Source organism: Taudactylus pleione, unplaced genomic scaffold (assembly GCF_031769625.1).
Source record: "Taudactylus pleione unplaced genomic scaffold, aTauple2 ptg000005l, whole genome shotgun sequence".
NCBI classification, from domain to species: domain Eukaryota; kingdom Metazoa; phylum Chordata; class Amphibia; order Anura; family Myobatrachidae; genus Taudactylus; species Taudactylus pleione.
In genome coordinates, this window is record NW_028284408.1 from 15,028,615 (window position 1) to 15,055,487 (window position 26,873).

Genomic DNA, 26,873 nt, shown 5'->3' on the forward strand with positions numbered 1-26,873 from the left:
TGGTCAATGACGCTGCTGTATTAATTATGCACTCCCTTAAAACGCCCGTTTTGACCTTTAAGCACGCCTGCGATCTAATTCCACACCCCCGTTTTCAAGCACCTTCCCCTGTTACCACCCACATACGCCTCCTTCTGTCACTCAAAATAGCAGGCATTCGCTATATAGGGAACAAACGATTTTCGGCCGCACTGACTGGTTCGCGCATGCGTATTAAAATCCGTACGCATGCGCAGATGTGCGAACATCGGTCAGAACGAACGAGCGGCCGCTTACGAGCGGCTCTGAATCAGGGCCAAAATCTCCAAAACAGTATCAATATATGAAGAGTATTGATGTTTTACAGCCCACACATCTTTTTAGATTTTTGTTCCTTTTTAATTACTTATTCATTAAGACAGTCTTGTGGCATACCAATCTACATCCTCACCCATCATATCACTAAGTGGGGTACCATCAATAGTATGTATTAAAATAATTACTCAGTAGCAGTAGTTGGGAAACCTAATGCTTTCAGCGGGGTTTCCGCTTGTTTGTAGACTGTATACTAATTTGCAGCGTACGAATACTTGTATATCACATTTATTTTCAAAGACACTGTCTCATTGATTATTCAATGACCTTTGTAAATAAATAAAATCACAATGGTACTGTAGTATACGGTGCTTTCATTTGCTAAAATATTGGCTGCTCACTGAGCTACTGACAGGGAGCAACTGCAAGAAAGTATGTTTCTACATGAAGGCAGGCCACAAAATACAGTGATGCATGCAGATTATTCATTTCCAGCATGTTGTCAACCTTAAGAAAGATTTGTTTACCAACACTGCTCAAAAGGTGCAAATCTAATGGTGGGTACACACTGGGCGATTAAAGTGGACGACTGAACGATAACGATATCGTTATCGTTCAGTCATCCACTTTATCGTCCATTTTTATCACAAAAACGATGAACGATAATGACGACGCGCGTTCCCGCGGGTCGTTCGTCATCATCGTTCATGGGATTAACATGCAGGCCAACCTGACGATGTCGTCAGGTTGCTGCATGTTGGGAAAGGGGGGAGAGAGCCCGGCGCTGAACAATATCGTTAATGATATCATTCAGCGGCTGTGCTCAATGTCATGAACGACATTGAGCACAGCCTTCCGGGGACACACTAGACAATATCGCTCAGGGAGCATATTGTCTAGTGTGTACGCACCATAATACCTTGCAATAGTTGCATAAAGCCTGCTTGGTTGCTATGGTTTTACTGCAGACCTGCACCTTTGAGCAATGTTTGTAAATAACTCCTAGCATTGATTGATGGCTCTGTGCTTTAGGTAATGGTACCTCACTTATGAGTTTGCTGCATTGGCCAAAGAATCCTGTCAGCTATTAAATGCGTAATGTTGATTAGTTATCTTTAGGGGGCTATATAGACTTCACATTAGTGAATTTCCTATGTGAAGCAGTTCTTTTCAAGTTCCCCCACAAAGTAGTTTACTTGCCTCTGATAAATGACAGAGTTCTGTGAAAGAAAAGTAACTAAATAAAAATGGACCAAAGACAATTCCTGGTAGTTAATCTAAAATTGTGACCAGCCAGTACTTTAATGAGCTAGCAGTTCAGAAAATGATTCCTGCAGTAGGTCTTGCATGACATTATATATATATATATATATATATATATATATATAGATAGATAGATAGATAGATAGATAGATAGATAGATAGATAGATAGATAGATAGATAGATACAAAAGTATTTGGCCACACCTGTTAATTATTGAATTGAGGTGTTTCAATCAGACCCGTTGCCACAGGTGTGTAAAGTCAACCTTAATGACATTGGCTGTATGTTTCAGGTCGTTGTCCTGCTACAGAATAAATTTGGAGCCAATCAGAAACCTCCCTGATAGTATTGCATGGTGGTTAATTACCAGCCTGCACTTCTCAGCATTGAGGACACCATTAATCCTGAGCAAATTCCAAACTCCATTTGCTGAAATGCAGCCTCAAACTTGCAAGGATCCCCCACGATGCTTCACTCGTGCCTGCAGACACACTTATTATTGTACCGCTCTCCAGCCCTTCTGCAAACAATCTGCCTTCAGTTACAGCCAAATATTTAACATTTTTACTCATCAGTCCAGAACACCTGCTGCCGTTTATCTGCACCCCAGTTCCTATGTTCTCATGCATAGTTGAGCCGCTTGGCCTTGTCTCCACGTCGAAGACCACTTCTGGCCAGACTTCTCCGAACAGTAGATTGGTGTACCTGGGTCCCGCTGGTTTCTGCCAGTTCTGAGCTGATGGCACTGCTGGACATCTTCCGAATTCGAATGGAAGTAAGAATGATGTGTCTGTCATCTGATGCACGAAGTTTCCTTGGCCTTTCACTGCGTCTACGGTCCTCAGCGTTGCCCGTTTCTTTGTGCTTCTTTAACAGAGCTTGAACAGCACATCTTAAAACCCGAGTCTGCTTTGAAATCTTTGCCTGGGAGAGACCTTGATGATGCAGTATAACTACCTTGTGTCTGTTGCTGTGCTAAGTCTTGACCTGTGACATGAAACGGTCTTCCACAACCTCACCTTTATAGCAGAGTTTGGCTGTTCCTCACCGATTTTTAAGCCTCCTACACAGCTGTTTCTGTTTCAGTTAATGACTGTGTTTCAACCTACATATGAATATGATGATCATTATCACTTGTTAGGTATGATTGGTTAATCATACAGCTGACTATAATCCTACAAAACCCCTGACTTTGTGCCTAGAAGAATTTATGTTGTTTTGAAAGCAAAGGGTGGTCACACCAAATATTGATTTTATTTAGATTTCTCCTGTTATAAAAATAAACTATTAACACCTATTTTTCAAGGCATTCTTACGTTGCAGCATTTTTTCCACACCTTCCTAAAACTTTTGCACAGTATTGTATGTATTGTATACACACATCCCCATGCTTTTGCAGCTTAAACTGTTTTGTGAACTTGATTTAAAATGATACAGTTCTGTTTTCTGAATCTATAATATATTAGTGAATATAATTTAAGAACAGAGCTGTAAATCAGATATAGGGTTGGTTTCTTAATTTAAAAATAAAAAAAAATGAAAACAAACCACAAATATAATGTATGCCATCCTGAATAAAGTACTAGGCCACCCAAACACTTTTCCCTCCCTGAAAGTACCTTTGCACTGCAACGCACACCAGTAGCAGGTGAATGCAGCATGCTTCCAAATGGGGAAGTAGTTGAAATCCCGACAGCCGGGATGCAGGCACTCACAATGCCGGCAGCCGGAATCTCGACACCAGTCATAATCCCGGTGGTAAGTAGTGGGGTTAGCGGGAGGGTTAGGTTTAGGGTACGGCAAGGGAGAGTTGGCGGTAGGGTTAGGATACTTACCGTCAGGTGTCAGTATCCCCACCCTGTAGGGATGCCGGCATCCGGATTCTGACCACAAATGCTGGCATCCCGTACCCAACCCCTTCCCAACACGTACAAGCTATCAGCTCAGTTCTCTAGAAGTGTGACTGCCTGATTTAAAATCAGATATGGCATAGCTGGTTGGACAGCAGGTATGGTTATTCACACCCCTTTCAGACATAAACCCCGGCCTTACTCCAGCTCTGAACCCTGGACACCAAACTGGGGTTGAAGCAGGGGATTCAGGGCCTCATTCAGAGGCGGTCGGAGGATGCAAGCGGTCGCTCAGAAACTGGGCGGCTGCTTGCATCCTGACCGCCCGCCTCTGTTTCGGTCGTTAGGCTGTGGGTTAACACCCACAGCTCTAACGACCGCTAGGGTGATGACCATCGGGGCTTACGACGAGACCCTAGGGTTGGGTCTCACTTGTCGTAAGCCCCGGAGAGCTTCTGGCTCTGTCAGAGCCGGAACCTCTCCACTGACATCACTAGTGATGTCAGTGGGGCCTCCCCCAAACGGCAGGCGTTCCCATGGGAACGCCTCCGTTTGGGCTGCCACACCCTGGCCCGCCTTCCAAACGGGGCGAGATGTCAATCAACATCGACAGCTCGCCCCCTTTGGAAAGAGACCCGCTACGACCGGCGCTGTCGGTCGTAGCGGGTCTCACGCATGCGCACGAAGGAGCCGGCTCCCTCGTGCGCATGCGCACTAGACAAACATCGAGGCGGCCATGCGGTCGTAGACCGTACAGCCGCCTCTGAATAAAGCCCTCAGTACTTTCACACCTGAGTGATGGTCCCGGGTTATTCACGGGTCATCACCCTTCACACCATACCCAGGTCTTCCAGTAACCTGGATATTCCGTCTATTAGTGAATGCTTAAAGATGATGTCATCTGCAAGCACTACTGTCCCCACCAATGAAGTCTTTTAGGCATGACCCAGACATAAGCCCAAGCACTAACCTGGGTTGCAAGTCCTGGCAATAACCCTGGTCGATTGCAGGGTCACGGACCAGGGACTGTCAACCCAGATAATTTCTGTACAGACAGAGCAAAAACCCGGGTCGATGCGTGTGCACAGGTTAAAACCTGGGGAGGGATGTAGTTGACATCCCGATGGTCGGGATGCCGGCTCTCAGAATGCCGGCGCTGGATCCCAACACCAGTGAGAATCCTGGCCCCCCGGGATCCCAACCGCTGACATCCCGGAGGTAAGTATTGGGGTTAGGGGTTTGGATTAGGCACTAGCGGGAGGTTTAGGGGTAGGATACTTACAAGCAGGTGTCGGTATTCTAACCAAGTCGGGATTCTCACCGCCGGGAATCTGAGCGCTAGCATCTCGTACCCAACCCTGAAAAGGGTACTAGTTAGATCAGGGGGGTTCAACTCCAATCCTCAAGTACCTCTAACATGTCATGTTTTTCACTTTCTTATTAAAACAGGAGGCATAATTACTGGTCCAGCAAAATTTATTAACTCAACTGTACATGAGAAATCCAGAAAACATGACCTGTTGGGGGTTCATGAGAACTGGAGTTGAAAATCCCAGAGTTAGATATTACTGAATACTTAACCACATTTCATTATATCGTAGGTTCTCAAACTCTGTCCTCAGGACACCAAATGGTTCATGTTTTCCATGTCTCCTCACAGAATCACAAGTAAAATAATTAGCTCCACCTGTGGATCTTTTAAAATGTGTGAAGGTCTCCATACATCTGCGAGGGATCGTCATGATGTAGCGATGGGATCATAAACGTTGATCCGCCCGTCGGAAATGCTGACCGGCGGCCATTGATGTTCCGTGATCCGTTGCAAGATCGAAGAAATTCTACATGTTAATTTTTTGATCGCAATCGGCATATCTGTGAAATCCAACATGTTGGATTTCAACGATCCTGCGATGCCGGGTTGCAGGATCGCTACATCGTGCCGATCTGTTGCAGATGTATGGGGTCCTTCAGTGAGTAATGAATACACCTGCTAGGTGACCTGAAAAACGTGAACTGTTTGAGGGTCCGAGGACGGAGTTTGAGAACCACTGGATTATATGAATAACCCGCTATAATATGCTGCATGTCACAGTGATGCTGATCTGTCAGTAGACGCAGAGGTCAGTGGTTAAGGGCGTCTGTGCAATGTGTACCCTATTGTTTTTTTTAAGCCTTACAGAATGCTCATTATCATTTTAGTTTCAATTTAAAGCATGTTTCCGTGCAGACAAAATGAAATAATGTGATGTTGCAGGTGTTTTCCATCCCCCTGCCACTTACAACAGTCATCAAGTGTGCAGCAATTGTAACCATTAGCAATGTGGAGAGAAACCTTTTATTCCCTTATCTTACTGTATGTCAACCATAAACTTGTAGTCAATGCAGAGCCTTTGCAAGTGACTCTCAATAGTTACATTTGGTAACCCTACCAGGTATGCTTTGAAAATAGTTTGTCTATAACTAGCACACTCATCCACATTTTGATGGGTTTATAGGTAGAGCGGCTGCTTCCTAGGACAAGTCACATAGCAGTACGCAAGAGATTTATCATCCAAGTATAAAATCTTAATGATCTCACAGAGAGCTGGCCAGTATGTGCATGTCACTCAGCAGTAAATTATTTGCAGGGCAGATAGAGCAGACAGGAGCTGTGATTACACTGTACTAGTCATTACCTTATGCATGCAATTACTTTTCCTATTTGCATACAATAAAGTTGGAGCATGGCAGCAGCAGGACTACTTCCATTATAGGAATGAGAGACAGTAGGTGTGTGACCTGTCAGTAAGAGCACTGAAGAGAGGGCGATGATGTAAGGACACACCTACTTAATTATTTCTCTTTTCTGCAAATGTTGCTAAGTAACTAATGTGGAGGTTTGTTCAAGTGCTACCCTTAGATGGAATATATTCAAGCCTGTACCACCACTTAGGTCGAGATGTACTAAATAGGAAAATGCAATTTTCGGGGGTTTTACCGCATTCCCCATATGTACAAAGCACAGGTATGCATCATCCCGATGGGTAACGCCATCTTCAGGTGGCATTACCCAATAGAAGCCTATGTGCTTCTTTTCGGGATGCTCCCCCTTGGGAGGGATCCGATCGGATCCCTCCCATGAGCCCCCGCGATGGATTTCAGAGGGACTTCTGGGTGTTAAACCCAGAGGTCCCTCTGCCCGGCAGCAACGCAAAGGACAGCTCTTATCGGGAGAGCTGTCCTCTGCGATATTCTTGGTACATACCGCGGTAATGAACTGCGGTATGTACCTGAAGATAGGCGGGATGTACCGCATCGCTAATGTGATGCTTAGTACATCTCGCCCTTATACTACTACATGTGTTTATATGCAAAGCTAAATAGGCAAAAAAAAAAGAGAAAAATTCTCAAAGTTAAAAAAAACTGATGCCCTGACCCCGGCGTCTGGGAATCGGGGAATTTCCCCAATACATTACAGATGTATGGGGGCCTTCTCAATCTAATAGAGGCCCATGAATAATATAAGATATATGTATAAGTCAACTAATGGCCATCTAGTGCCCCCCTCCCCCCCCTGCATCCCACGGTGGAGTACAGCCAGGATGCAACATAGAAAGAAAATAAAAATTAATATTGATTTTTTTTTTTCTACTTCTATGCTAAGAATAGAGAGGGTGAGAGAGGTGCACAGATACATCAGCCTGATATTGGGAACATCCCTCAACTTTATTTGCAAGATGCTAAGCAAACAGCTGGCCAGAAAAAGCAGACAGTGCCAAAGAGCGTCACAGATATACTGTAGGTACAGCTAATAGTCTTGAAAATTATGCAGATTTATGGTAGAAAATGTTATACTTCCTACTCTGAAGGCCAACATGACATCTCTTTTGCTCACCATGCATGCAACAAATTTGTGGGTTAATCTAATACTCAATATAAATCGGCCCATTAAGGACTAGAAATAATGTGTTTATGCAAATATATTTAAAACCTAGCTGATGTACCCGGTTTCATCCGGGTAGACCTTAGATATTTATTGTTTTCATTTCCATCTCCCCACTCCAGTAACACATTAATCCTTCACCTCTATAGTAATGCATCCCCTCCCTCACTGCTATAGTAAGACATTCCACTCCCTCACCTCTGTAGTAACACATCTTCTCTCACCTCTGTAGTAACTCATTTCCCTCCCTCGCCCATGTTGTAACACAATCAACATTCCCCTCCCTCATATGTGTAGAAATACAACCCTGTCTCATACCCGTGTAGTAACACATTACCCTCCTATACGTAACCCATTCCACTCCCTCATCTATGTAGTAACACATTCCACCCCCTCATCTGTGTAGTAACACATTCTCTTCCCTTACCTCTACAGTAACACATTCCCTTCTTACTGCTGTTGTAACACATTTCCTCTTTCACCTCTGTAGTAACACATTCCATTCCCTCACTATTCAAATAGGGGAGCCACACCAACTGCCAGTGATGTTTGGCAGCAGTTGGGATGACAGTTGGTGAATACTGAACTGTGCTGCAGCCACGATGAGTCAGTCAGGCAGGTCACTGCACAGGGGGAGGAAACATTTTAGCCCTTTTCACCCCCTTAGGAGTCGAATTTTGAAAAATCCCTGCTTAGTGGGTACCTACATCATGGAAGGAATAAACTCCGAGATTTTCGTATTTCTAGGTCCAGGGGTTTAGTCTGGGGGTTCACGAGTCCATGAGTCAGTCAGTCAGGACATTTGATTTTATATTTATAGATATTGAACAATATGAACACATAAACCTGGGGACTCCAATAAGCAGCATTTTCTCGGGGGATGGGCAGAATATTTGTTAAAAATCCCTGACTTGCCAATTCCAATAATTTTTGGGATGGAATCGGCAAATTTAGATTATACAACATGTATTTTGCCGATCATCCGAACCAGGCATTGGCAGAACATTGACTTGCCCCAATTAATTGCTGATGTAAGGGCCCCTTAAAGTTATTTGGTCCACACATCTGCAATGGATTGCCCCAATTCCCCATTCTACCAGGATCAGGAAATCAGGGAAATCTAACATTTTGGAATTCCTTTGCTTCACTGATCCTAACCAAAAAATTATTGGGATTTTCAACATGCTGTTTTTCCTGATCCACCAATGGATCACCGATCATCGATATCTGTGGATTGGCGATCGCCAGTTCGGAATGGCATCGGCAGAACCGGGCGTAGATGTATGGCCCGCACTATGCAGGCCATACATCTGCAGCCCCGATTCCCAGTTCTGCCGAACCGGGAAATACAGCATGTTAGAAATCCCTGGCTCGGTGATCCCGATTATTTTTTGGTCTGGATCGGTGATTCGAGGATCTTACACATGTTGAATGTCCCTGATTTTCCGACCCTGGCACAATGGGGAATTGGGGAAATCCATCACAAAGCAGGGAATTTGTTGACATATTGAGAGCGCTACTACGCTGTCTCCATCTTTAACCATAAGGTGAAGCAATCATCTTTACCAAGATGGCCACCTTCTGTACCTTTGCGCATGCTCCGCGCCATCTTATTTACGGTGTTCCACTTAGCTCTGTGAGACCCTGCTATATACCGGGAGATACCCGCACTCACAGCATGCCACTCCCGGCTTATTCAAGCACCTCTAACCTCATACAGTCTCTGGCTCTGCTCCATACATCTGTGAAGGCATAACTGCGAGTACAGCGGCTCAAATCACATTACTAATAGATAAACCACCCCACTGATTAAGTACTGGGCTGTTTCGTGACTCAGAGGAATCCGTTGGTGTATACTATTACTCTTCCATACTATTGCCAATAGTACACACACATTTCAACAGAACTGGGGCAATACATTGCAGATGCATGGGCCCCATTACTCGCTTTGTATTATGGCCATGATTCAGATGCGCTCGCTATTTGCGAGTGCTCGCTCAGAATCAGGACAGGCTGGTTTTTCTTTTCACCGGCCTCCAGGCCACTCGCTAAGCTGTGGGTGACCATCGGGCTTGCGACGAGACCCTTGTGGTAGGGTCTCTTCCACCGCAAGCCCCAGTGAATTTCCTGCTCTAATAGAGCAGGAAGTTCACTACTGACATCACTGGTGATGTCAGTAGGGCCGCCCACAAACGGAGAACGCCTCCGTTTGTCCAGCCACTCCCCCTGCATGCCTACAAAACAGGGGCGAGCTATCAATCACAATCGACAGCCGCCCCATCTTGTAGTGAGTCCCGCAGTGAGTGAAAATTCACTCGCTACGGGGCTCGCGTGGCATGCGCACTGCCCGGCCATCGACCAGCTTGCGAGCGCTATGCCCTCGCGAGCGGGTCTGAATCAGGCCCAATGTTATTTCTGCAACAGTAAAAGCAAGGGGAAAAAAAAACGATCATTGTAAGTTGACAATTCATCTTCAGTAATCGCACACATGAACACAATATTTTGCCTCAAGCAAGTAGCTGCAATAGTTTTAATTACATCAAAAGGTGTAAACACATACTAAAGCATCAAAACGAAAATGACTGCCTATGTACTTCTAGTATATTGTACCGTCAGCTACAGAAAACTAACTAAATTGGAGGCTTATTTTTTATTAAGATTCTCTTACTGTAAATCTACCAAGTAATAAGTATATTTCAAGTAAGCAGCGGAGATCTCCCATCATAGTTTCTAAGAAATGCAAGCTAAATATATTATGCTGCTCCCAGTATAGGTCTGTTGCTGCACTGTACTCCAAAACAGAGGGGTTTAATTATTTAACCAGGTGTATTCTGCGATTCATTACAACCACATTACAGTAGAAGGAGGTCTAGAACATACTGGAAGCAAGTTTTTGGGTAGAAAATTCTCCAGATGATTCATGGATCACAACATAAACAACTTAAAACATATATCATCTCCCTTTGTAAATACGGTGACTTGCAGCTGTGCCCTCCTAGGATACCGGCCCATCCAGATGCATAGATGTCATTGAGGCGGCACTCAGCAGACTTGTAAATAAGGTACATAAAAATCCTTTATTCTGATATTGCGGGGCCAACCCCCGTCTTCAGGGATACATACATGAATAAAAACAAGGTATGCACAAATATATACCCACAAACATGCAATAATCAGGAATCAATTGTACTCGCCTGTCCGTCCCTCATACTGTAATATTTAAATTCAGGGGGGGGGAGATGTATGAAGCCCAGAAGTATGATCGGGGGTCTGGGCGGTAAATGACAGGGGCGCTATGCACTCCTGTCATTATCGGCGCTGCTATCTACAAGATAGCAGCGCTGATAGCCTGGGCCATGTACGAACGGTCAGATCGCCTTACCGTTCAGCCCGCTGTAGCTGTCGTTATCTACAGCTACAGCCTGGCGCTAGCCCATCGGTAGTATTTCCTGCTTCGCCTCGGTAAAGAGGCGAAGTGGAAAGCGTTATAGCGGCACGGTAAGTGCCGCTATCATACATCTACCCAAAGGAATGTTAGTTCCAAAATATTGCAAGAATTTGTCAAGCTGACCAACCACGTCACGGTCTCCTCTTTTGCTCAGTTCCTACACTAACTCTCAAAAAAGCATTGCCCTGCCTCATTTGGCACAAGCTATTACATAGATTTTAAATACAAAGAATGCTTCTTCCATGGGTTCAGGTACTGGCTTAAAGAGGCAGAACCACACTCAAACATATCAGTTAATGAGCACCTAGGGAATAAGCTGACAAACAAATAAATATATACTGTAGGGCCAGCACTATCAAATATATAAAAAACTTCTGCTGGGGTGCTCAAAGGTCAGTGGTAATCTTATTTCAGAGATCCACTATAGAAATACCCTTGCAAAAAATTACCGAAACTTCGGCTTTTTCTATGTGACCCTGTTGCAATGAGTAAATAAATCCACATACTCATTGTTCGCAAGCCTAGTGAGTGTCATCTATTTTTTTTCTCAAGAAAAAATAATTACATCTTATGTATAAAATACATTGGTCTGTCTGTTTGTTTATTTGTTTGTCTGTCTGGTTATGCATTCGGACACCCCTGCACCGATTGGAATGAAACAAACGCGAGGTGGTGCGGTTGGATCCTAGCCAGGTTTTAGGAAGGTTAGAGTCTCGGTCGGACCTCCCGTTGGTGTACGCTGGGCAGAACTTTGACCCAGGGGTCTGGGCCTTCAACTGGATGGATTTGGACAACATCACATAATTTGGATAAATACTTAACAGAGTGGTAACATTAAATCCCTGAAGACATGCTAGGGGGTTGAGGTCCTGGTCAGACCTCCCATTGGTGTACGCTGGGCAGATCTTTGACCCGGGGATGCTGGGCAGAACTCTGACCTGAAGAGCTTATTCTGGACCTTCCACTGGATGGATTTGGATGAGAACTTCCCAGAGGGGTGGCAACTGGTCTGGGATGCCCAATGGAGTGGTTGGGGCGGAGTGCCGGACAAACATTTGACCCATATTTATATATTATTGTTTTTTGAATCTACCCTATATATGTCAGGATGTCTTCCAGTGCCTAAAACTAAACTGCACTGATCTGAAGGCACAGGCTGATATGTACCAGTGGGGGGCAGGTGGAGCTCCAACGGAAGAAAGTGAGTTGGAGGATCAACTGTCACACTGCACCTGCACGGACAGTTACTAATTTCCTCCAAGCACATTTTCATATGCCATGGTCTCCAATGTTGGTCTGCAGAGATTCCTGCTCGGCAATGATGCATAAGCAACCACGAAGGGTAACACAGTTGCCTACTCTCTGGGAATGTTCAGAAGGCTCCTGAATTTCAGAAAATCTACACCCTGGAGAGTAGACACCCTATCGGATCCGGCTTCCGTGACCTGTAAGTGGGAAGGAGCTTAATGTGATTTACATCATCAAGGTCTCACGCCACACAATTCACAAGAAAGAGAAGTGGGATCCGGCAGGGTGGCAAATCTTTTAATTGAGTAGGGGTAATCGCATAAACAAGCCCCTGCACTTGCACCCTGGACCTCCACTATGGATCCGAAAAGCAAGCATGCATACTTACAAGTTAAATAAATACACCAAATAAAATACAAAGCATATTACTCTACAAAAGGTAACCAACAATAGGGCTTTTTAAGGGATAATGATATGCCGGCGGCTGAATAGGTTCAAATCCTAACTACAGAAGCCCGATCAGTGAAGATCCCGACAGTGGCGGTAAGTACCCTAACCCTTTATCCTCTCCCCCCTAACCCTCATTTGGTGGTGCCTAACACTAACCTTCCCCCAGTGGTGCCTAAACCTAACCCCCCCTGCCCGCACCCTAAACCTAACTCTCCCGGGGGAGTGTGCATGGCAACTATTCACAGAGAGAGGAGAGCTTAGGGGCAGCCCGGCATGTCCGTAAGTGCTGGCACGAGTGATGAAAAGAGGGTGCGTCTTAAAGTCATGCCCCTTTTATCGTGGACATGCCCCCTTTTCGGCCGCGAGTGCACCTTCGACATGCGCTAGAGTGCCCTGTCTATGTCTGGTGCCTAGAGGTAACACTAATGTCAACATTTCCAAGAGGGTTAGGATTAATGTTAGAGTCAGGGTTGCCATTAGGGTTAGGGACAGAATTATAAGAAAATAACCATGTTGGCATGCTAACAATGTCAACAGAACATCGACATGATGAATGTTGACATTTTAAGAATCGACCAGCTAATTAGGGGAAGATGTACTAAGCCTTGGTGAGTGATAAAGTGGAGAGAAATAAAGTACCAACCAATCAGCTCCTGACTGTCACTTTACAGGCTGTGTTTGAAAAATTACAGTTTTAGCTGATTGGTTGGTGCTTATTCTCTCTCCACGGTTTAGTACATCTCCCCCTTACTCTGTACAACAACAACAACATTAAAATTTGGCTTCTCCTGCTGCCCTCACCATTACACACAGTACAGGGCTCACAAATGGCATGCGCCAAAACGAGCAAGTGACTCTTTCTAAGGGAACTACTGTGCAAATAATTGCAGTCATATGCTACTGACAGCAGCATCTTCAAAAACACCTTTCACTGAATGGTATTAAGAGCCAGATTCAGAGATGGATTCATCGCCTATATTTTTAACTAGCAATTGTTTCTGTTGCACATGTGTGAACGCCATACTGCACACACAGTGACTACATTGCGATTACTCTTGTATATAGGAACCACTCACAAAGTGAGTGACAGGTAGTCCGCATTTGGGGGTGGTAAGGGGGGGGGGGGGGAGTGATTATGATTAGAAAAACAGTCATATCTGACCGTTCTGACCGTTTAAACGCTGTTTCATAGGTGTGCATAAATTATCCATTGAGATCACCTTCGGAGTATGAGAGCTCTCAGCATGTCATGAGAGCGGCAGTGTTTGGGGCTTGTCAGACTTGACTTACATGTTGCGTGACTGCCTGATGTGTGTAGATAGTACCGATGTTTACGCTGTTGTACATCGGACGGATATAAGAAGGCAGCAGAGGGCATCCAGGCACGGCTATGCTTTGGAAGGTATTAGCATATTTTTTGCAGCTGCGTTCCGTGTGAAATCGCAGCTGTGATTGTATGAGCGTAAATCTCTGAATCAGGCCCTAAGTACATAGCAGTGTTACATCAAAGAAAACAGAAAAGCAAAAATATAATATTCATCCCACTTTCCAGCCACATAACACCCATTCTCTACTCCCTTCATCGGCTGCTTGTAAGATGAACAATCTATTGGCTTACTGACTTTCAAAGCCCTACACAAGGTACCTGAAGCCGCTTCTGATTCCATACTGCCCCGGTCTCTTATGGTGATCTGTAGATGAAAGACTATTAGCAGTACTTAAGCTGGGTACACACTAGCCGATGGATCAGCCGTTCGGTCGACCCATCAACCTATCTGACGAATATTAAGTGCATACACACTTACCAAACGTCTGCCTGATGTGCTGGGCTTGACGTCATAACTGGACAGTCATTTAAGTTTGTCCGCCCAGTTGAGCAGTCACTCATCAGCAGGTCCCTGCACACCAGCAGATGACTGTGCTGCAGGGCCGATCTGATATGTGTGTGAACGACGTCATTCTTGTTGAGAAAGAATAATATCAGATGGGTATTTTAAAACGCCTTAATTTTGTAATCCAGAAATCACAGTCTTCTACAGAGATGGTATACTTAGCAGCTGAATCGCCATGGTTTTACAGGTAAACAGCACTTCCTATTAACTTCATCATACTTTAAGTGAATGTAGCTCTGTTTAGAAAGCTACGTTTCATTTTGAGAAAATTGTGACATTCTAAAACCCATGTCCGGCATTTCTCTTAGCTGTACTATACAAACATAGGGGGCCTATGTATTAATAATCGTGGAACTGCCGTCACTATTAACGGTCAGTATTGTGATGGATATTTGAATATAATGAAAATATCCCCTTTATGTACTAAGGGTAACTCGCATGGACAGCGGTGGCGATAACAGCTGTCCCTGCAAGTTACATCCTCAGCATATTGACTCCTCCGGGGGAATCTGATACTGCGCATGCCGGAGGCTGTGAGAGAGGGAGCGTAATATCCCGCTCTTGCGAATATGCCTCCATAGGCATAAACTGGTTTGTACCATCTGGCGTAAACCAGCGGGACCAAACTCAAAAAATCTTCATTTTTTGGAGTTTGGTACATGAGAGTCAGATCAGATCGTAGTCTACATTGATAATAATGGGGACTGCAATCGGCAGCGCTAATTAGCCTTTGCAGGAGTTTTCATAGCGCTAATACATAAATTCATGCAGAACTGCAGTTACTGCGTAATTTTATAAAAAAACAAAAGCCTTTATTAAATAGGCCCAAAAGCAAACAGCTGAAACAGCCTGCGGGTTCTGTTCTCCACCCGCATGCCGCAGTGTCCCTCGGGTGGGGAAAACAGCAGAGCAGCGTTCACCACCGGTGAATGAATGCCGCTTCCATTCACAGTGACCGCAGCGCTTGGGTTGCCCGGCATGTCCATAAGTGCCAGGCACACCCCAAGAGCAACGAAATGGGGACGCATCATAAAGACCCGCACCCTTTTCATTGACCACGCCCTGTTGTCGGGTGCGCGCGCAGAAGTACCCTTACTCTAGGTCCGGCGCCCTGCCTGCCGCCAGACCTAGAGTGAACACTACATCCCCATGTGTCGCTTCATGCTGCATCTAGCAGCATGGCGTAGTTCATTGCATTATCCCATCTGCTGTGCTGCACAGCAGATGGGACAATGCAATGAACAACCCACGGGCATGAGTGATTGGGTGTACACACTATGCGATCCGCACGATATATATCGTTCCTCACCGGAATGAGATTATATATATATATATATATATATATATATATATATATAGTACTATAGATCGCATAGTGGCCCTGATTCAGAGCCGGACGCTCTGACAGAGCGCTCGCTCTGAATCAGGGCCGTCTTTCTTGATTTTTAGAGCAGCCTCCTGGCCGCTCGTATAGCTGTGGGTGACCACCCACAGCTATAGCGAGCGGCCAGGAAGATGGTCGCGATGGTCAAGACCATCGCGACCATCGAGCTTGCGACGAGACCCTTGTAGGGTCTCGTTGCCGCAAGCCCTGGAGTGCTTTCGGCTCAAACAGAGCCGAAAGCACTCCCACTGACATCACTTGTGATGTCAGTGGGGCCGGCCCCAGACAGTAGGCATTCCCATGGGAACGCCTCCGTCTGGGCAGCCACGACCCCGGCACGCCCACCAAAGGGGGCGTGCTGTCACTCAACATCGACAGCACGCCCCCTTTGGTACGAGACCTGGAGCGACGGTTTGCCCGTCGCTATCCGGGTCTCGCGCATGCGCACGACGGAGCCGGCTCCGTCGTGCGCATGCGCACTGGGCCACCATCGACCCGCTTGCGAGCACTCAGCGCTCGCGAGCGGGTCTGAATCAGGCCCAGTGTACCCAGCTTATGGATCGCATAGTGTGTACCCAGCTTAAGGAACAATTGTGTATTATAAGCAGCCACAAACTATATCAATGCCTTCCAGTACATTTACCTCATAAAGTCCAATTTTAATGCTTCATTATAAATAGGTTGGTTGCATTGGGCCTACTTTGAATTACAAAAAAAGTTAAACAATTTCTAATTTTATTACATTCTTAAAATTGACTTACAGTATTTACCTAGCTGTAGTTAAAATAATACAATAATTGTATAGTAAATTAACATGCCTGTATTGTAATTACTGTTTCCCAATACTATAATTCTCTGGTTTTGATTCAATCCGCTGCAACAATTTAGTGGATGGTGTGAAGACAATGGGGACCAATGAAGCACAAGGTTCTGGCGACTCGCAGCAGCACATACATTGCGGGTAATAATGGCAGGAAAACCTTGCTCATTTTTGCTTGCACCATTGTGGAGTTCGAGCAAAAATGAGCATTGCTCTCTTCCCTGATATCCTCCCTTATATTATTGCAAGAGGTCCCATAGGAAACTTACTGCTAATGGAATCTCCCCCATAGTGTCAGATTGGGTGCTATGGGTTATCAAACATTTTTCCTGTGCACCAGTTTTCATACATGTCCCTTATTGGATATTAGAGCATTCAGGCTCATGTAGGGCTGTGCAGCAAAACTCAGCAGACTAAAAGCTATTTCCTTTAATAAGTGACACCACGTTTCCACATTCATGTCACTGCATTGAGCATTGTGCAACAAGATGGAGGCTTTGAGGAGGGCTAAATGATTCAGCAACACTTGGTGGAAAGTAAAAAAACAACCTTTGTTTCCCTAACGACACATTAAATAATTGGAGTATACTTATGCTTGGTACACACTACACGATGTGTATCCATCACGACATCGCTGGCGACGGGACCCTGCATGCGGCAAGTGCATACACACTTGCCGATGCCAAGTCCAAGGGAGTGGGGGGGGTGTAAGTCATGCTGCATTCTCCAGCATGGCATCATTAGTGATATCCCCCGTCTGCCCTGCAGTAGAGCAGACGGGCAATGGGGCAATGACGCTAGTGACCTGCGGGAATACACATACCATGGGTACACACTAGATGAAGTACCAGATATGTCACTCCGATCCCCGTCCAACAGTGTTTGTTTGTGCCCGATTCCCATCTACAGGTGCACCTTGAAACCAGAAGCATAAAGAGGAGAGACAAACATGAACGTTTTACATCATCACCTGCAATGAGCCATCAGTCAGAGGCAGGGAAGTTACTTTTAGCTTAATATAATTCTCCCATCAAGTAGGTCAGTGATTCCCAACCTTGGTCATCAAGGCACACTAACAGTCCTGGTTTTGGTGACATCCATGCTAAAGCACAGACGGTTTAATCAAAGTAACTGAGGTACTAATTAAGGCCCTCATTCAGAGCCGGACGCTCTGAGCAGAGCGCACGCTCTGAATGAGGGCCGTCCTCCATAATTATGGAGCGTCCTCCTGGACGCTCGTATAGCTGTGGGTCACCACCCACAGCCTATATGAGCGTGCAGGTTGATGGCCGCGATGGTCTTGACCATCGCGACCATCGCCACTGCGAGCCGGAGCCTGCGGTTGAGTTTCTCAACCGCAAGGCCCGGAGTGATTTTGGCTCTATCAGAGCCAAAATCACTCCCACTGACATCACTAGTGATGTCAATGGGCCGGCTTCTGAACGGCAGGCGTTCCCTTGGGAATGCCCCTGTCTGGGAGGCACGCCCCCGGCACGCCCACCAAAGGGGGCGTGCTGTCAATCAACATCGACAGCACGCCCCCTTTGATCAGACACAACGAGCGAAGGAAAGTCCTTCGCTCGTCGCATCTAGCGCATGCGCACGACGGAGCTCCCTCCGTCGTGCGCATGCGCAGTGCACACCATCGACCCACTTGCGAGCGGACAGCCGCTTGCGAGTGGGTCTGAATGAGGCCCTAAGTTGCTTGTGCTCAAGTATGGCTATCCTTAAAACCTGGACTGTTAGTGTGCCTTGAGGACCCTGGTTGGGAACTACCCCTGAAGTAGGTATTAACTTCATAAAGTGAGGTAAGTTTAATCAGTGGGTTAAATAGTTAATTTATACATAGGCATATAAGTTACAAACACATATATACCCTTGCTAGGCTTCTTTGAGGTTTGAAAAGAGATTGTACTATAGTTGCAGTCTATGGACAGAATTGTTAGATATAGTCAAATAAGCCATAATTTGAGGGGCCTAGCTCGTACCTGCCACTGCTTTTAGTAGAAGTATAATGAGCCATTCATAGCTTCTATGTTCTTATCAGTAGCAGCTACATTCCATTAGAATGACCATCATAAGCTGTGTAGAGATGCTAAGCATTATGGGTAACTGTGTAGAGTCTGGACATCACTAACACAAAGGAGCTTTGAAACAGTTCATCTCCATACATACTAGGATACGTCATTACTGTATCTCTTTGTCTGGTAGTATATATATATATATATATATATATCTTAGTGCTTACGGAGCATGTACAATAGAGATAAATTTGGTCAATGCTATGCTGGCCCAATGAGTGCTTGATACCTAGCACTGTATGTAATTAATATGGGCTTAATATCCGGAAAGCCACCACCCCAGACTAGGGTATATAATCAGGAGGTACACAAAAGACCCTTTAGCTCATGCACGGATCTCTAAGTCTGCAGAAGAGGTGCCTGCAATGTATATTGATTATCTGGGCGTTGGAAACGATGGGCTCCCCAGAGAGAAGTTAAGATGAAGTACATCTTATGCTGAAGATGATGATTTACCAGTGTCATCTGAATACATAGACAAAAGTTGAGTATACAGTATACTTTGTATGTTGTTTGTTTATTGTTTGTTTGTTACTTGTAAATAAAGTGTGTTCATTTGTACTCACTCATATTGGTCACATGGGTACTATTTCATTTCAATCAGAACGAAACCCACCGTTATGCAGGTAAGGTGGAGTTTTCCCTTTCAGGAGCTATAAGTCTGGTAATAGGTCAAACTTGAATGGTAGTTGGCACAAAGCTTCTGCAAAGTGCAAATGGACACACTCTCAAACTCATAGGTGGCATCACCCATTATTTTTATTGGGTGCCATTTCCAAATCCGAGGTTATCAAATAACATAGCTTGCTATATCACACTGCAAACCAATCTATTTAATATTCTAACTTCTCAAATATCACACAAATTAAAAAGTGCCCCATTGTATCATCCTGAGCTTATTATTGCCAAATTTGGGGCTAAACTGGCAGGTTAAAACAATAACAGGAAAAGAAGATAGAAGACCACATTTAAAAGTACTCATTGTGACAACCCAAGCTACATTTTATTCTTACTGCGATGTTCACCCAAATTTTAACTAGACGCAAAAGCACCAATTTTCTCTGGGATGTTCTTTCATAAATGTTTTTGCTTCCATTTTAAAACTAGAATGTGACAGTAGCTGACAGACTAGCTTACTAGACTTAGCGGCTAATTACCTCGCCCGGGGCTATCCAATTAGGCCCGATGCTGGCACTTATCGGGGATTTTGTCAGGGGAAACCAAATCCGTGATAAGAAGTCATTTTTCTCCCTATAGCGGCAGTGAAAATACATAGGTCCGCGACTTTTCCGCGACTTTTCGCGGATCATATGTATTTTCATGAGAAAAACAGAACATTTTCGGGCGTAAGAAACTGGGTTTAATTGGATACCATGAAAAAAAAAATCGTCAAAAAAAAAAGGTTTTTTTGCGTCCCAAAATTTTTTTCTGCTAATTGGATATCGGCCTTAGAAGTAAAGATGCAGCACTAGTGAGGGTAAACTGCTAATACAAATATAAAGAATATTACCAATAAAAAGTTACCATAAATATAATGGTGCGGCTGATTTGAATAATAATTCTGCATTAATTAAATAAAAGGCAATGAAATGTTCCACATAAAAGGTCAATATTAAAAAGGCAAATTAGCTCAAATTCAAATATGCACAGCAATATACTAGTGTAAACCAGATCTGGTTTGTATCCCGACAGTGGCATGCCAAAAGCTGAAAAGCCTGACAGAGGGTCGTAAGTATATTAACTCTAACCCTCTCCATCCCTTACCCTCCCTTAGTGGTGCCTAACCCTAACCCCACCCCCCCAGTCCCTAACCCTTCAATCCCCCTGGTGGTGCCTAACCATAACCACCCCTTCCCGCAGCCTAGACCTAACTCTCCCGGGGGGGGTGCCTATAACCCTAACTGACCCCCCCCCGGTGGTGTCTAACCCCCCTCACCGTAGCCTAACTTTAACCCTCCCCGGGGGGTGCCTAACCCTAAGTGCCCCCGAGGGTGCCTAAACCTAACCATCCCCCTCCTCCCGGCTATTACCTAACTTGTCCCCGCTTACCTTCGTTCGGGATGCCGGCTGTCGGGATTTTGGCGTCGGGATTTCAACACCTATCTTTAATCCCCAGTCGGGCTTTCGAAGGCCGGCGACCTGGCCGTTGGTAAATTTACTACATCCCGTACCCACATATATGATGCGCTAAGTCCCAGCAATATAATGTATCAGTCCAGATAGGCCGTTATCCCAGATATTTACCAATTCTTGAATTTTGAGGTCCAAACAGCTATTGTGGATCTGTGGCTGGAGAGATGGAAGATGGCCAGTACCGGTAAGGCTGGGCAAAATGCAGTCTTGTTCTGGGGTCCAGATGAGTCACTGTACGAATATCAGTACAATCAGTAGCAGTAGAGTATCAGTAGAATGTACAAAAGGCGTTTGTTAAAGGTAGGTAGCTGGTCATCTTGACCTTTTATAATCTTTTAAGTGAAACATTTTATTGTTTTTTAGTTAATAAATGCAGAATTATTATTCATTTATGAACTATATATGTACTATGTCATATTTTAACTAATAATGATTGTCCTATTCTTGTTTTTTATTAATTTGCCAAATTGGAGCTATTTTAAAGGACTAACTATATAAATGACAGTATAAGTGGATCTATCACTTTCTAAGAGGATCGGATTGTTCCATTTGTCTTTTCTTCATTGAACTCCGTTATTGATATGGAAACCCGCTGTGGAGCACAAACACCATCAAGTTCCGGGATTTGGAACTCAAGCAAAGGGGAACTTCCGGGTGGTGGAACGCACTCGGAGGATGAAGAATCAGGAGACTACTGGGACTTGTGAAGGTATGCGCATGGAGCGGGATGCGCCGATTAGCAGCAATATATAGCAAATGTCATGTATTAGGATATGTAAAGGGACTTCATGTGTATTGAGAGCCATGCTTCGAAGGACCATTTAGGTCAGAAACGCGTTAAGCTGTGGCTCTTATCGAGGTACTACAGAGGTGGACCCAAGGTGACCAGAGGGACGTGATCACTGTATGCCTTAAAGACAGGACTATCCGGAACCCATTTACTGAACAACTTGGCTACTGAAAAATCACAGACCGTTGCTTTGTGCCACTGATGGGTCTTACTGATATGCTCTATACCTTCTATGTTTGTAAGTGCAACCTTAAATTAAATATTCAGTTTTAAAAGAACTTCTGCACTATTTTTTTCTTCTCTTTGTGTTTTTTCCCTAACCGGAAATGCTGTAAGCATAAAGGAAGGGGGAGACGCTTTCTTTCAGATTCGGGAGGGATATTTTAAGAATTCCAACTAAAATCCCCAACTCATATCTGGATCTGCAAAAATATTGTTATTACATTGGTGATTATATTTTTTCATTTGTTTGAGTGCTTTGGCACAGGGTGAAGCATGTACTTTTGTTGTTTTTTATGTGAATGTGTATTCAAGGGAGCGCTGTTACACTGGTGTAAAGATCTTTTTCTGTGAATTATTATTCAGCCGCACCATTATATTAACTGAATATCTTTATATTTTTATTGGTAATATTAATTATATTTGTAATAGCCGTTTACCCTCACTAGCACTGCATCTTTACTCCTACTACGCTATTTCTCTGATTTGAGGTTGACACCCTCCATTAGAACTGCTTTGGGTATACTAGGTAGCGCTAGGGTGCATTACCTTCCCCCCCCCCTTTTTTTTTTTTAGCTCAGTAGACTTATTTTTCAAATCAATCACAGCTAATATATAATTAAAAAGCCCAACAACCATAATACATTGGTAAACATACAGAAGTTTCAAATTCACATACAACTAGATATAATTAATCACCACATTCCAAATCAGCAGTATTCCTTGTCGAAGTGGTTTTCTACAGAATACACTTGATCACCAAGTAGAAATATCTTTCACAAGAGCAAACATTCTCCTTTTTAACAGCATTTAAAGGAAAAAATAATTGTGATTACATAGTCAACAAGCTAATATACCATAGTGCAATAATTTACATTGATCTATGACCTCATTCACTGTATTCCACCCCTTAATACATTGGCATTAATTCCAAGTTACTGCAGTACCTAATAGTTAAGCACCTCCTTTTATCATATAAATTATTATTTTTTTATTAATCTTCTCTATATAGGTTTATTTGCTCACTATGCTTTGTGCATTTTAAATGAACATAATTTAATTACTATGTGTAGGTCTTTATATGAAACATCAACTGATATATTAGATGAATGGTGTTTCCCACCCCCACAACAAAAAGCTTAATAAGGTTGATGGAAAAATTGAAACCTTGAGGTATTTTATATAGTAGGTAATGCACATACTGATTGATAGCAAATGCATTGTAACAGAGGGAACAAGAGTACAAAGACTTACTAACCTTATTAAAGTGGTGATACCAAGAGAGAACAATGCTGAGAGACACAGGCAATTAGGTGGCATTCAACATGCAGCATTAAGCAGGATATGCATATTTTAAAGCGTATTAGGAGTGGGAACAGATTTTCAAGGAGGCAACCACTAAGTAACTATTTAATTGTTAACAGTAGCACAAAAGTCTAATTAGTAATGCACTATATATTGCAAACTTACATCTCATTCTTAAATACAAGTCAAGTAATGTCAACCAACTATCCTACAATGACAGAATTTGAATGTTATCCTAACAGAGCATAATTCAGTTTGTGAGAGTTTATAGGTTTCTGTCAAGTAAGTTTTACTGCCACTGGTAATGGGAACCCTGGTGATTATAAGATGCCACAAACAAGGATTCATTTAGATTACTTATCTATACCATAGGGGCCAAGTACAGGCTTATAAAAAGGTTAAAATAAAGGAGGTCTGCAGTAGACAGCAGTAATAAGAGCAGGGACTGTAGATATATTGTTTCTCAGCAGAGAAATAAGAGTACAGGTAAGAAAGTGACATCTATGCTGACAATCATGTACAGTATTCTCCTCTAATACACTTATAGGGTGAAGCATATCATTTGGGGTAGCAGTGACTAACTGGACCTGTCATCAGATAATAGAGCTGTATCTCCATCCCCTGATTATAATAGGATGCAAGGCAGACCAGCTCTGGACTGGTAGGATTCCCAGCAGACTACTAGGTACAGAGAATGATTAGTTCCATATATCACACAGTGAGACCTATTACTATGAGCAAGGTTTGGGAGAGTCCAGAGTCTTTGTCCCAAGTCTACAATGAAATCGGAGATAGAAGTGGGTGTGAGCACCAGGCTGGGCAGTCCTGGGAGGGCGCCAGTGGCACTGTGCCCATGCATCCTACTGCCAGTCCCTGGACCCCACACGTGCTGGGCAGCAGAGATGACAGCTGGGCAGCTACAGCCTTGGCACTTGCCAGCTAGGAAACTCTCCCGGTTACAGGGGAAGAGACAAAAGAGATGGGCTGCGTGGCTGCATGGGAGGACACGGGGCATATCAAACTTTATCCTATGCCGGCAGAGACGTGCAGGCACCGGGGCAGGGGTAGCACTATATGTGTGCAATGCCGGGGAGAGAGTGAGCACCGGCTTGTTGCAGCGCCCCTATGATTGGGAACCGGATGGGGGGGGGGGGGTGGGAAGGGGTGGGTGGAGGACAGACGGGTACGGGGGCTGCTATTACTATCACTCCTACCTTTGTGCCAATCCTGTGCCCTCCTCCTCTTTTCCCCTCTCGGTGCCTGGAGAAAGAAGCGAGTCCTGAGATCCGGAGATGATGATGATGCTGCTGCAGACGGACGCCCCGTGGCGGGGAGCCTGGGAGCAGCCAGGCAGTGACTGAGAGACAACAGCCAGGGAGAGAGAGATGTGCCGGCTGAGGGAAGCACGATCAAGAGCCACTCATAAACAATAGCAGCCAGGGGAGGAGGAGAAAAGGCTGCTGCTGTTTGAAAACGTAGAATGGAAGGCAGAAAGCCTGGGCTGGGCTATAACAGGGCAGGCAGCCGCCTATCAGAGATGCTGCAGGATATCAGTGCAGGGATTACACATCACCACACTCCTAATAGAGCAGTCACTGATAGCCAAGGTCAGCCTTACTTCTTCCAACAGAGGGGCTGGAACAGATTTTATATGTTGTATTTGTCCTCAGTGACAGGCAGTCACCCCTGCTGATAGTTTATTATCTTACTGACACCATTTTAATCCCACCCCCCGTCCCCACGCCTTTAATTTTCAAAAGAGACCAGTGCTGGAGACACTTGGTGGTACTACATATTGGTTCATGATCACAGAGCCATGACTAGGCTTTATGGTGCCCTGTGCCAGAGAGACAATTGGCGCCCCACCCCCCTATTTTTTAAATAGGAACAGAAGATAGTGCACCTAAAAAATGGCCATGGCCTCAGGGAAAGAGCCAGGGAAGAGATAGGGAGGCCAGGAGATGCTGGGGATAAAAGATGAGGAAGATACAAGTGAGAATGATAATAAACAGGAAAATTGACATGCCCAAACAGAGCCCCCTGTGCCATGGCACTGGTCGCACTACCCTAGTTACGGCAATGCATGATCATAAATATATTTGGGCTATTTGAGATTGCATACTTATTTTTTTTGTTTTGTATTGCAGATGGGTGTTTGGCACAGAAGCAGAATTTGCGAATCAGTGCTTCGTTGAAATCTGAATACTGTCACCAACATAAATGGACTTTTATATTTGCAATAGGAATAACTTTTGCTGTTGTTATCAACTGTTTCTAATAAGATCAAATTTGTTTGGTTCTTTTAAATCTGCTATGAGGTTAGAAAATTGGCGATAAAGTCTTAAAATATATTTAACAACGAAGCATAACCCTTTTAGCGCTCGCTAAAGGGGTTATGCCACTCTTTCTGGATTTAACAATCTAATATTACCGCTGTTTGTCAAGCATTGCTGGCGAGTGCAATGCGGTCCTCATTGCCGGCAATGGAGACCCGGTGGTGCCTTTCCGGCTTCAGCGAAGCCTTCCAGGCACTGCCAGATCCACGTGTCATGCACAGACGGACGGACCGATGGCCAGCAGCCCAGTTGAGTACCTCGCCGAGGAGGATTTCGCGGGACCTCGCTGGAGGGGTAAGTATTGGTTAATACTAGTGGATTTTTCATTACTATCACAGTGATACTAAATGAAAAATTCCGCCGGTATTTGCCTTCGTTGTTAAATAGGGGCCATATAGATTAAAGCACTATTTTAGCTAAAGTCATGCAAGGCGAATATAGTTGAGCTGGTTTAAACTAAGGTGAGCGAGTCCTGTTCTCGGAGAATCAGACCCACCCAAACATAGGCGATCCGAGTCCGGCTCTGGATTCCCCGCCTAACTCGGAATCCAAAACGAGGCAAAATGTCATCAACCCACTGTCGGATTCTCACGGGTTTTGGATTCTATAAAGGTCCCGGTGATCGGCGACATTTTCACTCCCCCTGTGGAGAGTAAACAGAACTGACGTGCTCTGTGCTGCTATGTCTGTGCACGTGTTCTCAACTTCTCAAGGGTGCAGTGTTGTTGGGCTGGGGCTGCTGTCCTGTCAATCAAATGGCTGGGGTTGCAGTACATAAAGGGGTGATGCTGTGTTGCCCTCTCCATCAATGGGCTGGGGCTGCAGTATACAAAAGGGGTGTTGCTGTGTTGCCCTCTCCATCAATGGGCTGGGGCTGCAGTACCATCAAGGAGGTAGAGCTGCAGTACTTAAAGTGCTGCTGCTGTGTTGTCCATAAAGTAGCTGGGGTTGCAGTACATAAAGGGGTGCTGCTGTGTTGTCAATAAAGGGGCTGCAGTACATAAAGGGGTGCTGCTGTGTTGTCCTGTCCATCAAGGGGCTGGGGCTGCATTATCATCAAGGGGCTTGGGCTGCAGTACATAAAGGGGGCCTGCAGTACGTAAAGGGGTGCTGATGTGTTGTCCATAAAGAGGCTGGTGCTGCTGTGTTGTCCATAAAGGGGCTGCAGTACATAAAGGGGGGCTGCTGTTTTGTCCATTAAGGGGCTGGGGCTGCAATACATAAAGGGGGGGCTGCTGAGTTTTCCTGTCCATCAAGGGGCTAGGGCTGCAGTACATAAAGGGGTGCTGTGTCATCCAGGGGTGCTCTGTCAATCTAGGAGTGCTCTTCCCCAGTATAAAAAAAATAATAAAAGTTAAATAAAATTATCACTCCACAAAAAAAAAAAATGTAGTTTTTTTTTTTGTGTGTGTGTGTGTGGTAGCTACGTTTTTACTG

General features: G+C 44.7%; 1 protein-coding gene across 1 annotated transcript in view; it reads right to left on the reverse strand.

Moving 5' to 3' along the window:
- ENOX1 (ecto-NOX disulfide-thiol exchanger 1) overlaps positions 1–24,568 on the reverse strand; it is a 540,470-nt gene extending 515,902 nt beyond the window's left edge. The window contains exon 1 of the mRNA XM_088442288.1: positions 24,315–24,568. The gene's annotated coding sequence lies outside the window, so the exon portion shown is untranslated. The remainder of the gene's footprint in view (positions 1–24,314) is intronic.
- Between the last annotated feature and the right edge of the window lie 2,305 nt (positions 24,569–26,873).